At 52.6% G+C, this 12362-nt stretch overlaps 1 protein-coding gene across 6 annotated transcripts in view; it reads right to left on the bottom strand.

The window, feature by feature from the left end:
* SLC7A1 (solute carrier family 7 member 1) overlaps positions 1-12362 on the bottom strand; it is a 79011-nt gene that overhangs the window by 37204 nt on the left and 29445 nt on the right. For 3 of the 6 annotated variants that reach the window (XR_003434824.1, XR_003434823.1, XM_027116586.1), the window contains exon 2: positions 6876-6972. The exons of 1 other annotated variant lie outside the window; for it this stretch is intronic. The gene's annotated coding sequence lies outside the window, so the exon portion shown is untranslated. Of the gene's footprint in view, positions 1-6875; positions 6973-7741; positions 7994-12362 lie in introns of those variants that run through there. 2 more of the 6 variants (XM_027116587.1, XM_027116588.1) reach the window with 2 other exon arrangements.

Raw genomic sequence — 12362 nt, 5'->3', positions numbered from 1 at the left:
GCAGGGGACACGGGTTCGTGCCCCGGTCCGGGAAGATCCCACATGCCGCGGAGCGGCTGGGCCCGTGAGCCATGGCCGCTGAGCCTGCGCGTCCGGAGCCTGTGCTCTGCAACGGGAGAGGCCACAACAGTGAGAGGCCCGCGTACTGAAAAAAAAAAGAAAGAAAGAAGGGGGGACAGATGGCATAGCTAATGGCTAGGGGGAGCAGTCCCCCATCGTGGGGCGGAGCATCCACACGTCCCACTGCAGGGCCCCATCTAGTCACCCTCCGTCCCCCCGGCAGTGCTTACGGGACCGGTAACACGTCGAGTGCCCACAGCACACACGCAGTCCTATCGCTGACTTAAATTCAGGAAACTAACAGGACACGGGCTGTCTTTCCGTCCTTCATCTTAGGTCATACACTCGGCGTGACCGTCAACGACTAACGAGGGTCTGTCCATCAAAGGAGATCTTATTAGCTGGATATTTAAGGGTGTGATTCACCAAGGAGCTCGGTTCTGTTTCTCTAAATGAATACACGGGCAAGAAGATGCTAGTTGGGTTAAAGTCTAACCCAAGCGACAGAGTCTGGTCTATGAAGCCTTGAAATAGTTCCGGACGGTCCCTCCCAACATGGGGGGTGTCCCACCCCCAGCCCACCCCGCTCCACTGTGGGGACAGCTGGAGTCCCTGTCCCCTCTGCCCAGGGCTTTCGTGAGGCTCAGGTTCCTTGTGTTAAACTAGTCCGCGTGGCTGGGGCCTCAGTTTCCACATCTGAAAGATGGGGTGGCCCTACGGCCCTGCCCGTGCAGGAGCTCACGAGGACTAAATGAGGTAACGATAAGCTCGCTGAGAGGAAAATCCCTCCAGTGCCGAGCCAGCACTGCTCCTTCCCTTTTCAGTCTCAGCACCTGCCTGTCGCCTCTGCCTCACAGAAGCAGGGGGCACACACTCCCCGGCAGCTCTGCGTTCCCGCCACAAGGCAGTCATGAACTGACACCTCGCCAGACGCTGTGAATGCTGCCTCCTTAACCACACAGCCTTTCCAACGCTGTTTACCCAAATCCAAGAATGACAAGCGCCGAGCAGCCGGCGGAAGATCCAGTGAGTCCTTCTTCATGAAAACCAGACACAATCTGGAAACGTTTCCTCCTAAAGCCAGCAGGATGTGATTAGAGAGTCTTTATGTCTCTGGACGGCATTTCCATCACTAGGGAGGCCACGCTTTATCAGGACACATGCCCGGTTTTGTGTGCAGAAACACGTTACAACAGAAATGCGTGTCCCGTCAGGAGCTCCGAGCTCCTCTGACACACGCCTTAGCCAGACTTATTCTCCAGGATGTAAAGAAAACAAAGTTCTCTCCCTGGTTCACAGCGACGTGAAACCGAGCGACGTACAAACTCTGGGGGGAGGGTCCAGGGGGAGACTCGTCACCTCGGCCCTCCAGCGCAGGGTCCACAGGGGCCCCGGTCCTGAGCTTCATCAGGTCGTGCGCGTGTGAACTGTGAGCACTTCACCTGGGCCTTGACGACCGTTACCGAACTGGCTCTCCAATCTCAAACGGAAAAGAAATGGCTTAAATACATTTCCCCTAAGACAGGACTCAGACTAACTCTCAGAACATTGCCTCTTCAATTCTCTAGGCCTCTGAGGCATCCTGAAAGGTCAATTAGTTTTCGGTGGCTCCTTCTAGAAACGTCCTCTTTCAAAATGCCCCAGGACACCTGGCATCTGGAACCAGAGCAGGCAGGGGGTTCCTGCCAGGCTGATCTAATTCCACTGCACAGTCAGACCGTTATTCTTCCATGTACTCAGTTACTCACTCAACAAACCCTAACACACCCAGGCAGCGCACCGATTTACCCGTAAGCCTGCGCCTACCTTAATCCCCAAACGCCTGTAATTTCCTCCCTTCCCCCAGTCTTCCCACCGTCACAAGCAACTCTGAAAAAACTCGGAATTTCCAGAAAATGCACTGGTTCAAAAGTAAAGAAGGTGTGAAAAATCAGGGACAGTTTCCCAAAACTGAGCTGGAGAAGAGACTCTTGGGGAGCTGGGGTCCACTGGAAACCAGCACTGATCTACACACACCAGCTCTTCGCCAGACACACACACGAGGTCATTTCGTCGTCACCAGAAACCAGCACAGGTTTAGGAAAAACGAAGTGGTTCATAGGTTATTCCAAAGCTGGGAGAGAGGAACTTGTAGATCCGTGTTTCTGCGCTATGCACTGTGCGGGACATACGTGAATTTTAAGGTTCACCTCCCACCTTCCAGCAGGTCACACCCTGACCTGCCTGGGAGATGAAGCTCAGGCCCACTGCGCCGCAGGTGACCCTGGCCAGACTGCACAGGTGAGGCTGGGCCGGGGTGTGGGGAGCTGGACCGGCCAGGGCCGTGCACCTAGGAAAGTCACGGGTGGGCAGCTGAGGGATTCACACTCAGAGATGCAGAGGAAGGGCATCAACAACATACACCGGGAGGATTAATCAGGTCTCGTGCAGGACAGACTAGAGGGTAACGGCCTTCTGTACCTGGGTAGCAAATCGATATGTTCGCCTTTGAGCAGGTATTTTAATCCAACTAACGAAGCCCCTTTGCACAAGCAAACGCTATATTCTCTCATATGTACCAGCATTTGTTCCCCGTCCCTGCTTTCTCCCCGAAGAGCCCTGAACTATTCCCAGCACCCACGCCCTGGTTACCATGGGGATTATCTGCGCGGGGTGGGGTGCGCCCTGCAGGAATAACCCTAGTAGGAAATGCGTGTTTTATGATGGGTCTTGCTGGCGTACTGGCAACCTACTTTCACTGGTGGCCAAAACTTCAGACACTCACCCCCAAGAGAAAAGCATTTACGATTTGAAAGAAACACCACGGCCTCCCTCGTGGCTCGCCACCTCACCTGTTTTCCTGCCACAAGGTTTTCTCTCACGTCACACACCTAGAGGACACGTCCACTGGGTGGTAACAGAACGCCTCCGTTACAGAGAACGTGATGCCGTTTAGCCCAAGTCACTGTGAGGCATCGGAAGCAAAGGGCCAGTTGCACGAGGGCCTGTGAATACGGGAATGCAGGACCGAGTGATCAAGGGCCAGGAGAGAGTGGACCAGAGGATAAGGCTGAGCCCGAGACGGAGAGAGCAGCCCAGAGCGCTGGACACGGGACCAGAGCTGGCCGGTGGTGCTGAGTGTGAAGCGGCTGTTTTCCTGCACGTCGGATGGACCGTGTGTACACCATACGTCACAGGCAGAGCCCCCAGCTCTGCTGTAATGGACGCTCCAGTGCAATAACCTTAAGGACAGGCTGTCCCCCCAGAATGTCACCCGAACGTGACCCCAGGGCCTCGCCATAAGCCAATGTTCAATATCCGGACTGCAGTGACCTGAAATTCTCCCTTCTCTGGTCCCCACTTAGTGACCCTTAGAACCCACATCATCAGAGAACGAGGAAACACAGCACAGACTTCTCCTATCGTCTTTAAGGAATTCTTAAAGGCTGAAAATAGAAGTTGCAACTTATGCCCCAAATAATGCTCTCTACATGCCCCACTGCACAGAAAGCCCCACGAAGAGGGCGCCTGCCTTCTTCCTAGAAGTTCACAGCCGCATCAGTCACCTGAGACTCAGGGTCACATTTTCCTACACAAAAATGGGACAAAACCACCCCTGGGTTCTAAAGCAGCTCACAAAAGGCAGTTTAACCCGAAACGTTCCTGAAGGGCATCCGAGCTCTCTGGAGCTGCCCACTGCCCAGCGGGGCCAGTGAGGGCACAAGGACACCGACGTGGGTTGGGAGAATAAATGGATCCTGCAGAAGTTGTGATCCTTTAATAGATGTAAAGTCATGGGTCATTGTGGAAAAAAGAAAGGAGCAAAACAATTTTTCACCAAAATGAATATCAGATGGGAGCACTTTTAATCCCTCCTCTCGGGGCAAGGAAAGGTGATCTGCGGTGGACGGTGTCTAAGGTGGCCCGTGACCCACTCCCCCTGGTGGGAGCGGGAGTGGGGTGGGAGCTGGGGCTTGCCTCTCCCAGCAGAAGCTGGCAAAGGGGAGGGATGTCACCCCACAATTATGTGACACTATTTAAGGCTCTGTCTTACCAGCTTGAGGAAGTGAGTGGCCACATTGGGAAAACCCAAGCGGCAGTCAATGTGGCCTCCAAGTCAGCCAGCGAGAGACTGGGGCCCTAAGTCCCAAAACCATGAGGACGTGGATTTGGCCAACAACCCAAGGAAGCCCAGCACAGATCCCATCCCCAGCTGAACCTTCAGCTGAGAACCAGGTCCTGGTCCACAGCCCGACGGCAGCTTCGCGGTGCTCCAGGCACCTCGCTAGCTAAGCCACGCTCTGACTCCCGACCAGATGAACCATGAGAAGACAGATGTGTTAGGCCCTAAGTCTGCGGTGTGTGTGCAGTGACAGCTGACTAATCCATGGTCCAGACAGCTGTGAGATAACAAGTGAGTCTGCATTCACTTTCTCTTTAAACCTTCAAGGACCCAAAAACCAGAGCCCAACGTTTCTTTAACTTTCTCTGCTTCAGTGATGGAGTTAACCTTTAATTCACCTGAAACTATTTTTTCTTGGTTAAGGCGGAATGATTTGAAAGGAATTTCCTCTTTCTGGAAGAATGGTGTACATTAAATAGCTATTATTTTCACTTTTAAAAAATGGTGTTTCTACCCTGTGCCCCTCCTTTAGGACTTGCAGGAGCTACAAAGATAAGCACTATGCTGTCCCTGCTCTCAGGGTGCTCGCAGCCTGGAAAAAAGGCCAAATTAGCCATCCATCCATCCAACAAGTATTTATCTGACGGACACCTACTATATGCCTCTCCCTTCCCTGTGCTGTAGGGAAAGAACAAAGTTCCTGCTCTCCTGGCAGGAGAAGACAATACAACAAACCAAAGAGCACAAACAGGCGGCAGAGACCCGAGCCCTCCGGAGACACGTCACCTCCGCCACCACCTGGCACCGGCCCCTTCGCGCAGGAGGGCGCCGTCACGGCGTGGCCGCGGGGCTGTGAAGCCCCCTGATTTAGACACGGCTCAGGATCTGCCCGAGCGCTAGGAACCATCCAGGGCTTCCCCAGACACCTCATCACGGCCCTGCCGACCCGCGAAGCCAGCAACCTGAGGCTCTTCACTCAAACGTGAACACTCCCCGCAGCCTGGGTACCAGGTGACAGAGGAAGGGGCTCTAGGAGAGGCTGAGCAGCAGACAGGAGGAGATGCAGCGTCAACAACTCTCACGTAAGCACTTCTACTAAACAGGTGCTGAAAAGGAGGAGGAGAGACCAGGCTACTCAAGGCTCACGATGGGCCGTGCTCCCCCTTCCCTGCTGCACGGACCTAACCCGACTCTTCGGGGAAGCGCGCCCGGGAACCGTTGCTTCTGACATTTACAAGCTGCAACAGCCTCGTAAACAAGGTGCTCACTCAGAGCGCGGACCTCTCGGGAAGCAGGAGCTGGGGAGCCCCGCCCGTCCCGGCGAGGCGCCTCCGTGAGGCAGAGGTCCCGGCGACACGTCCGCCAAGCCGCCTGACAAAGGACTCAGAGGGCTGCAGAGCCTGATCGCGTGTGCGTTCTTAGCACGGCTCCACACTCGGAAGGAACAACATGAACGGCCCCAAACGACTGGAAGATTGCAGGGCGGCGGGGGAGTCAGGTGCAGAGCTGAAAACCCCTTGTGATAAATGAAACAGTGACGAAAATGACTGTCTCCACACTCAGCGAACCTGTTTTCTTAATCAAAACCTAAGCAGAGCAACAGCTTTCCAGCATTTTTCTAGTAGAATCCTTTCCCCAAACTACACCCTACGCTAAACCCAAATACAAGCATCGGGGAAGGGGGACCCACTCTTATGTAAAGGGACAAGGGGTGAGCAGCCCCCTGCTGGCCTTGACCTTCCCCACCCTCCATGCCTGCTCCTGTGCCCCGCCCCTGCCCAGGACTCCAGGGCTGCAAGGACCGGCCCGAAATACACCGACCTGCAGCAGGTCGTTATAGCCCCTAAACCCAAGAACAAGCTACGGGAGAATTCTTAAGGACAAGAGTGACAAGCAGAGGAGTGAGAGGCACAGGAGCAAGACAAGAAGCTTGGGAGCAGAATGGAAAGTGGAACTGGCCCTTGACCTTGAGAAACCGCAAAGTCTCCCAGAGTCAAAGGCAGACACGGAGCGGATGCATCACGGCCGAGGCTCTGTGGCCGCCCACGGGGCACAGTCCCTCCAAGGGCTGCAGACCAGGCGGTGCCCGGAGTGAGGGGACACCCCCTCCCCACGGAGCCCTGCACTGAAGGCCTTGCTGTCGCAGGATGTTAAGAGGTCTGTACGAAGCAGAAGTGCAGGTAAGAAGTCAAGAACCCATTAGAGTGAAAAGACAAACCTTTCCTGGTGAGTCAATGGGACGGAAGAGCTGGATGGGTACAGCAGTGAGACGTTAAAAAGACAACTTAAGGGGGCTTCCCTGGTGGCGCAGTGGTTGAGAGTCTGCCTGCCAATGCAGGGGACACGGGTTCGAGCCCTGGTCCGGGAAGATCCCACGTGCCGTGGAGCAACTGGGCCCGTGAGCCACAACTACTGAGCCTGCGCGTCTGGAGCCTGTGCTCCGCAACAAGAGAGGCCAAGATAGTGAGAGGCCCGTGCACCGCAATGAAGAGTGGCCCCCGCTCGCCACAACTAGAGAAACCCCTCACAAAGAAACGAAGACACAACACAGTCAAAAATGAATAAACTAATTAATTAAAAAAAAAAAAAGACAACTTAGGGCTTAGTTATCAGTTAACTTAAAAAGCCAGCGGCCAGCGAAAGCCCTAAACGAGTAACATTCCAGCAAAAAAGAGCAGACTCCCCTGCCGGGGTGCTGACAGGCAGACCGTACCTGGACTATGGCGTGAGGACTGTCACCTTGTCACCCGAGGATCCCTGGGTCCTGGAGCGAAGACGTCTCAGGAGGGACGAGACGGGGCTGCAGGCTCCTGGGAGGCAAGGAAGAGACGTTAGACTCCATCTGTTTTGACCCCAGAACCTCCAAGCCTGCGGCCATCGCAGGGAGGGAAGATTCTGTTTAGCCCAGCATCCGGAAGGCAGACGAGGTCCCACCACGGGGACAGAGCAGCACGCGGGGAGCACCGCTGGGGAGAAGATGGGAAACCAGACCAGACGGCCTCCAAACCAGAGGTTCTACCCCGCTACCGCTACAAACGTGGGGTCATATCTAAGTAAGGACGACAGCAAAGCATCTTCCAGACAGGCTACGCCCACACATCCAGGTCACATAGGTGGAGCTGTGCACGCTCTGCGGCCCTGCGAGGGGCCAGCCCGGGGAGCGAGTGCTCTCCTGACGCTGGCACTGAGAACCGAGGTCAGCAGGGGCAGAAAGCCTCAGCTGCGTCCTCCAGGGAACGCAGGGCTCCCGTCGGTGTGACCGGCCGCTCTCCTGTCCCTGCCGGCGCTTGCAGTGTCAGGGCACCAGCGCAGAGCACACGGCACTAGTGCACCACCCTCGCGGGCCCTGGGCAGCCACCTGCCCGTGACTTCAAATGGGCCACACACTGCTCTGACGCGGGGCGTGCTCTGTCACCACGTGCCGGGGGAGCGGCCTGCAGTCCCAGAAGGAATGAATGCGGTGACGGTCACTCCTCACTGGGGCATCCAGGAAGAACCTCCTGGACGAGTGGCATATAAAGTCCTCTGTTTTCCCAACTGCGGGGTTCCTACTCTACACAGGCTCACGCACTCACCCACCCAGGAGCTGGCGTGGTTTAGCCAAGCTTCCTGCATATGACTCTGCACCTATGTGAACCCAGGTGCGGATTACTGCTGAGCCAGAAGCTCACGTGAAGATGCTCATCAACAGCTCAAGCTGCATCACTTCAATGCAGCAAAGCAGGTTTCCAGCGGCTGCAGCCAACCGTTCCACCCCACCAACACTTCTGTATATTCATTCTGTGCTAATGTTTCAGTCTTTGCCACTTCCCACTTTGAAAACGTCCAAACCTACATGAAAGTTAACGCACATGTTTACACACTTTTCATCTACGTTTGCCAATATTTAACGTTTTGCCACATCTGCTCTATCATTATGTAAATATACACTTTTCTCACGAACCATCTGATACTGAGCTGTAATAGCTAACATGACACTTGACCTCTAAGTACTCTGGTAACTCCCAAGGATGAAACTCACCCACATAACTGTAACGTCACTTGTTAGAAACCGAATATTCATTCAGTAGCCTCTAAAACACAGCCCACGATCAAATGTCCAAAACCAACAACATACTGGCATTTGTCTGTCATGGGCCAAGTACCACAAGGGCAGTGAGAGAAACGAAGATGAGTTAAGGCCCAGGTTCACAGCCCAGGGGGAGACGGACACACAGATCCTTCCTGGGAGCTGGGCACAAAGGGGGAGCTGTCTCACACGCGAGTCTCTGTCTTGGCAGAAGAGAAAGTGGTCGCTCCACCTGAAGACCTCAGGACAGGTCTCTGCAATCTGGGGCTTTGCAGAGGACGAGGTTACCCAACTTACACGCAGAAAGCGGGAACGAAACACAAAAACGGAGAGGCTAGAATATGACAGCCAGAACAATGCCGCCCAACCCCAAAATGTCCAAATCCTACCTCTGGGAACTTGTGACTACGTCAGGTTACGTGACAGGGAGGTTGCAGAAGGAACGAAGGTGCTCATCAGCTGACCTTGGACGAGACGCTCCCGGGGTGGGTCTGATATGTAATCCCCAGGGTCCCTGAAGGATGGGGGAGGGGGCGGGCAACCTCCAGAAGCCCACAAAGGCAAGGAACTGGATTCTCTCGAGAGCCCTAAGAAAGGAACACACCCTCCCAACACCTGGACGCGAGCCCAGTGAGACCTATTCTGGACTTCTGACCTGCAGAACTGAAGACTAATATTAGGTTGGCCAAAAAGTAAGGTGTTACGGAACATCCCGAACGAACTTTTTGGCCAACCCAGTAAATCTGCGTTGTTTTAAAGCCTTTTTTTTTTTAACGTAGAGGCTTGAAACAAGGCTGGAAACTGTCAAAGTGCCAGGGGCTGGGGCCAAGTCATCGAGTCCAGCTGCCGAGAACCATGATAGGATCTGTATTTTAGGAAGAAAGACCGGAATGAACGGAACAGAATCCGGAAGGAAAACAACTGGCGATGCTTGTTGCCAAGGAGAGAATTTGAGCTTTCAAGCAAGAATCCTAGAACTGTGGAAAACCGGTACCTGTCACCAAGATCTCAGTCGGCAGCTTCCCCAAACTTAGAGTTTTCTGAAGACTTTGGTGGTGATGTTAACAGATGTGTTTCTAGTAAACACATACGATGAAATCTGTCAGCGCTTAGATCCGGATCATTCAGTGAAACAGTCACATCCACCGAAACAGAATCACAGATGGGTAAAAGATTGATCAAGTACAAAACAGACCCATTTCAGAGTACAAAAAGCTCACGGATATGGTTTCAGACTCCACGGGGTACCAGCTACCACCTGTCGAGCTTCTGTGCGGTACCAAAAACTCTCCACAATCACCTGAAAAGGCTACTAAAGTCCACTTCCGCTTCCAAGTACAGATCTGCGGCCACATTTTCTTCATGTATTTCAACTAAAACAACACATCAAAACTGAATGAGGTATAATCAGACATAAGAACCAAGTGGCCTTCTGTCAAGCCACACATTAAAGAGATTTGTAAATGTGGAAAACACCACCACTCTTATTAAACTTTTTTTGTTTTGGAAACTAGTTTTCCATAAAAATGTTTTCCATAACAAATGTTACTTGTTAACGTAAAATCGTTTATTGTTATTGTTACTTTTTGCAGGACTAATACATAAATATTTTAAGTTGTTCTGAATTTTAATTTGTAACATGATACAACCCACATAAGCGAAAGTTCTCAACGATTTTTAAAAAATTTTTATTTATTTACTTACTTATTTACACTTATTTATTTATTTTATTTTTGGCTGCGTTGGGTCTCCGTTGCTGCGCGCGGGCTTTCTCTAGCTGCGGCAAGCGGGGGCTACTCTTCGTTGTGGTGCGCAGGCTTCTCATTGCGGTGGCTTCTCTTGCTGCGGAGCACGGGCTCTAGGTGCCCGGGCTTCAGTACTTGTCGCACGTGGGCTCAGCAGTTGTGGCTCGCGGGCTCTAGAGCGCAGGCTTCGTTGTCCCGCAGCATGTGGGATCTTGCTGGACCAGGGCTCGAACCCTCGTCCCCTGCACTGGCAGGCGGACTCTCAACCACTGCGCCACCAGGGAAGCCCCTCAATAATCTTTGAGAGTGAAAAGGGTCCTGAGATCAAACAGCTTGAGGACCGCTGCTTTAGGGATGCCGTACGGCGTGGACCCAGCCAGGCTGACACAGGCCCCGTCAGCAGAGCTGCCCTCCTGCTTCCTCAGGCAGGACGAGGCAGCCTGAGAGGGGGCCTCACTCTGCTCATTTCCCTGTCATGGTATCAAAGCAGTTAATGCCAAACTTCAGTGCTAAAGAAAGGCCTGCCGTACGTTACACCAGGCTGACCCCACCAGCATTAATGGGATTGGAATGCATAGTCATAAAACTCATTAGCACTGCCTTTCTTTAATCCAAGAATGTTTCAACCGATTTGTTCTACTTCGGATTTGAAATTTCACTTGTTATAAACAGGGTAGTGAGAATGCTACAACCACCTCATACCTAAAGAATGTGATTTCACTCCTTTCGTAAGTACAGCAAGCAGCATTCCAACACCACCCTTGCTGGGCTTCCAAGGGCACAGACACTGCACAGGTGTGACCAATGACACCACGTGGCTCTGTGTAACAGGCGACACCCACACACTGATGGGAAATACATACATAAAATAACCCGAAAACATCAGCCAACGTACTTCCACTGAATAATTTATAAACCCAAAGGAATCAGGGCTTCCCATCAAGTACATTGATAGCAACTACTAAACAGGTTTTTGGCTTTATTAAACACAGTGCCCAACTTTGGGGCGGCTTAAATAGCTGCTTTGCCTTTGAATGAGTTTGTGTGTTGTTCTTCATGCCACAAATGTCTTTGAGTGCCAGATACACTTCTAGAAACCAGAGATGCAGCGGTGAACTAACTAGACCAAAATCCTGCCTCGGCAGAATTTACATTCTGCGACTAGGAACACGTCTTTGAAAAATAAGGATGCATGAACTATCAACAGGAGGTAGCACGCTTCTGAGCTCCTAAAGCAATTCCATGAAATTATTAGAAAGAAGATGAGCCCCCCCATTATACCAGCGACTGCTCCAGCCCATGAGAAGGTCAGATATGAAGGTCATTGTAAGGAATGAAGCTACAAGAAGAATTCAACGCAGTTAGGGGAATTCTGTTAAGTCTTCTGACTGCAACCAAGCACTGTGGCAAGAACAGAGCTCCCTGGCTGGCCTCGAGCCCCTGGAACAGACAAGGACCTCCCAAGGGTATGCATGGGGGGTCGGAAGCCTGGAAGGAGGGCATCTGTAGTTTGAAAAAACAAATATTTTAATTAAATTTTTTCTTTGGTATGAATAGTTTTGAAATTTCAGCACGAGATTTTTGTTTGTTAAAAGGGAGCATGGACTCAGAGGCTGACGAGTACCGCGAAGAAGTTAATATCCTTCCTGTTCAAGGAAAGAGAGGGCTGATGGACTCAAAACCTGAGTGGGGGAGAGAGGCCTCCAGGCGTCACCCAAGGATCCAAAACTGTCCTCAGAGACGCTCACACATTGTTCGCCTTTCCGTTATGACCCTGCAGGACGGGCGCCATGGGGCTGCTTCAAGAACTGACATCACGCAGCTGCTCCTGCCATGCGCCGAGAGCTGGTGACTCCGACATGGCCTTCCAGACCACCAGAACCTGGGAGCGATCCCCTCTGTCCTGAGCCTTCCAGTCCTGAAGCTCTGCATTTGGCATTTATCCAGAAAGGAGCCGACTGTCGTAGACTGAAATAATACACTCACGAGGGGCCGACCTGGCCGGTACCAGAAACCACAGTACTTTTACACATTGTGTCCCCAGCCTTCCCCGTGACCCACACCTCCTGCCGCCCAGGGCTCTATTGACGGCAGGCCATGCTCTTGTTCACAGGTGGTCAGTGAGAAAGGGCTGGCTTCCACCTGAGGACAGGGGGCTCGTGATGACGGGCGTGTCTTACAGCTATTACTAAATCCGTTCCCCAGAATGGATTCCAGCGTCCACTGAGAATGTGACTATATCACCTCTTCCTGCAATTTCCATTGTCCACCCTGTTTCCACCTTTACTGGGGACCAACACCAGTTTCTGTCCACCCGCTAAGGCAGCAATAACATTTAAACATAAAAGCTGTTTGAAAGACCTCACAATATATATAGCCACCTGTG

The sequence above is a fragment of the Aethalodelphis obliquidens genome, unplaced genomic scaffold, assembly GCF_003676395.1.
Source record: "Aethalodelphis obliquidens isolate GAN/ISIS:26980383/991018 unplaced genomic scaffold, ASM367639v1 scaffold16, whole genome shotgun sequence".
NCBI lineage: Eukaryota > Metazoa > Chordata > Mammalia > Artiodactyla > Delphinidae > Aethalodelphis > Aethalodelphis obliquidens.
The sequence above is the reverse complement of the archived record's forward strand: the minus strand, read 5'-3'. Positions and strand labels throughout refer to the sequence as shown.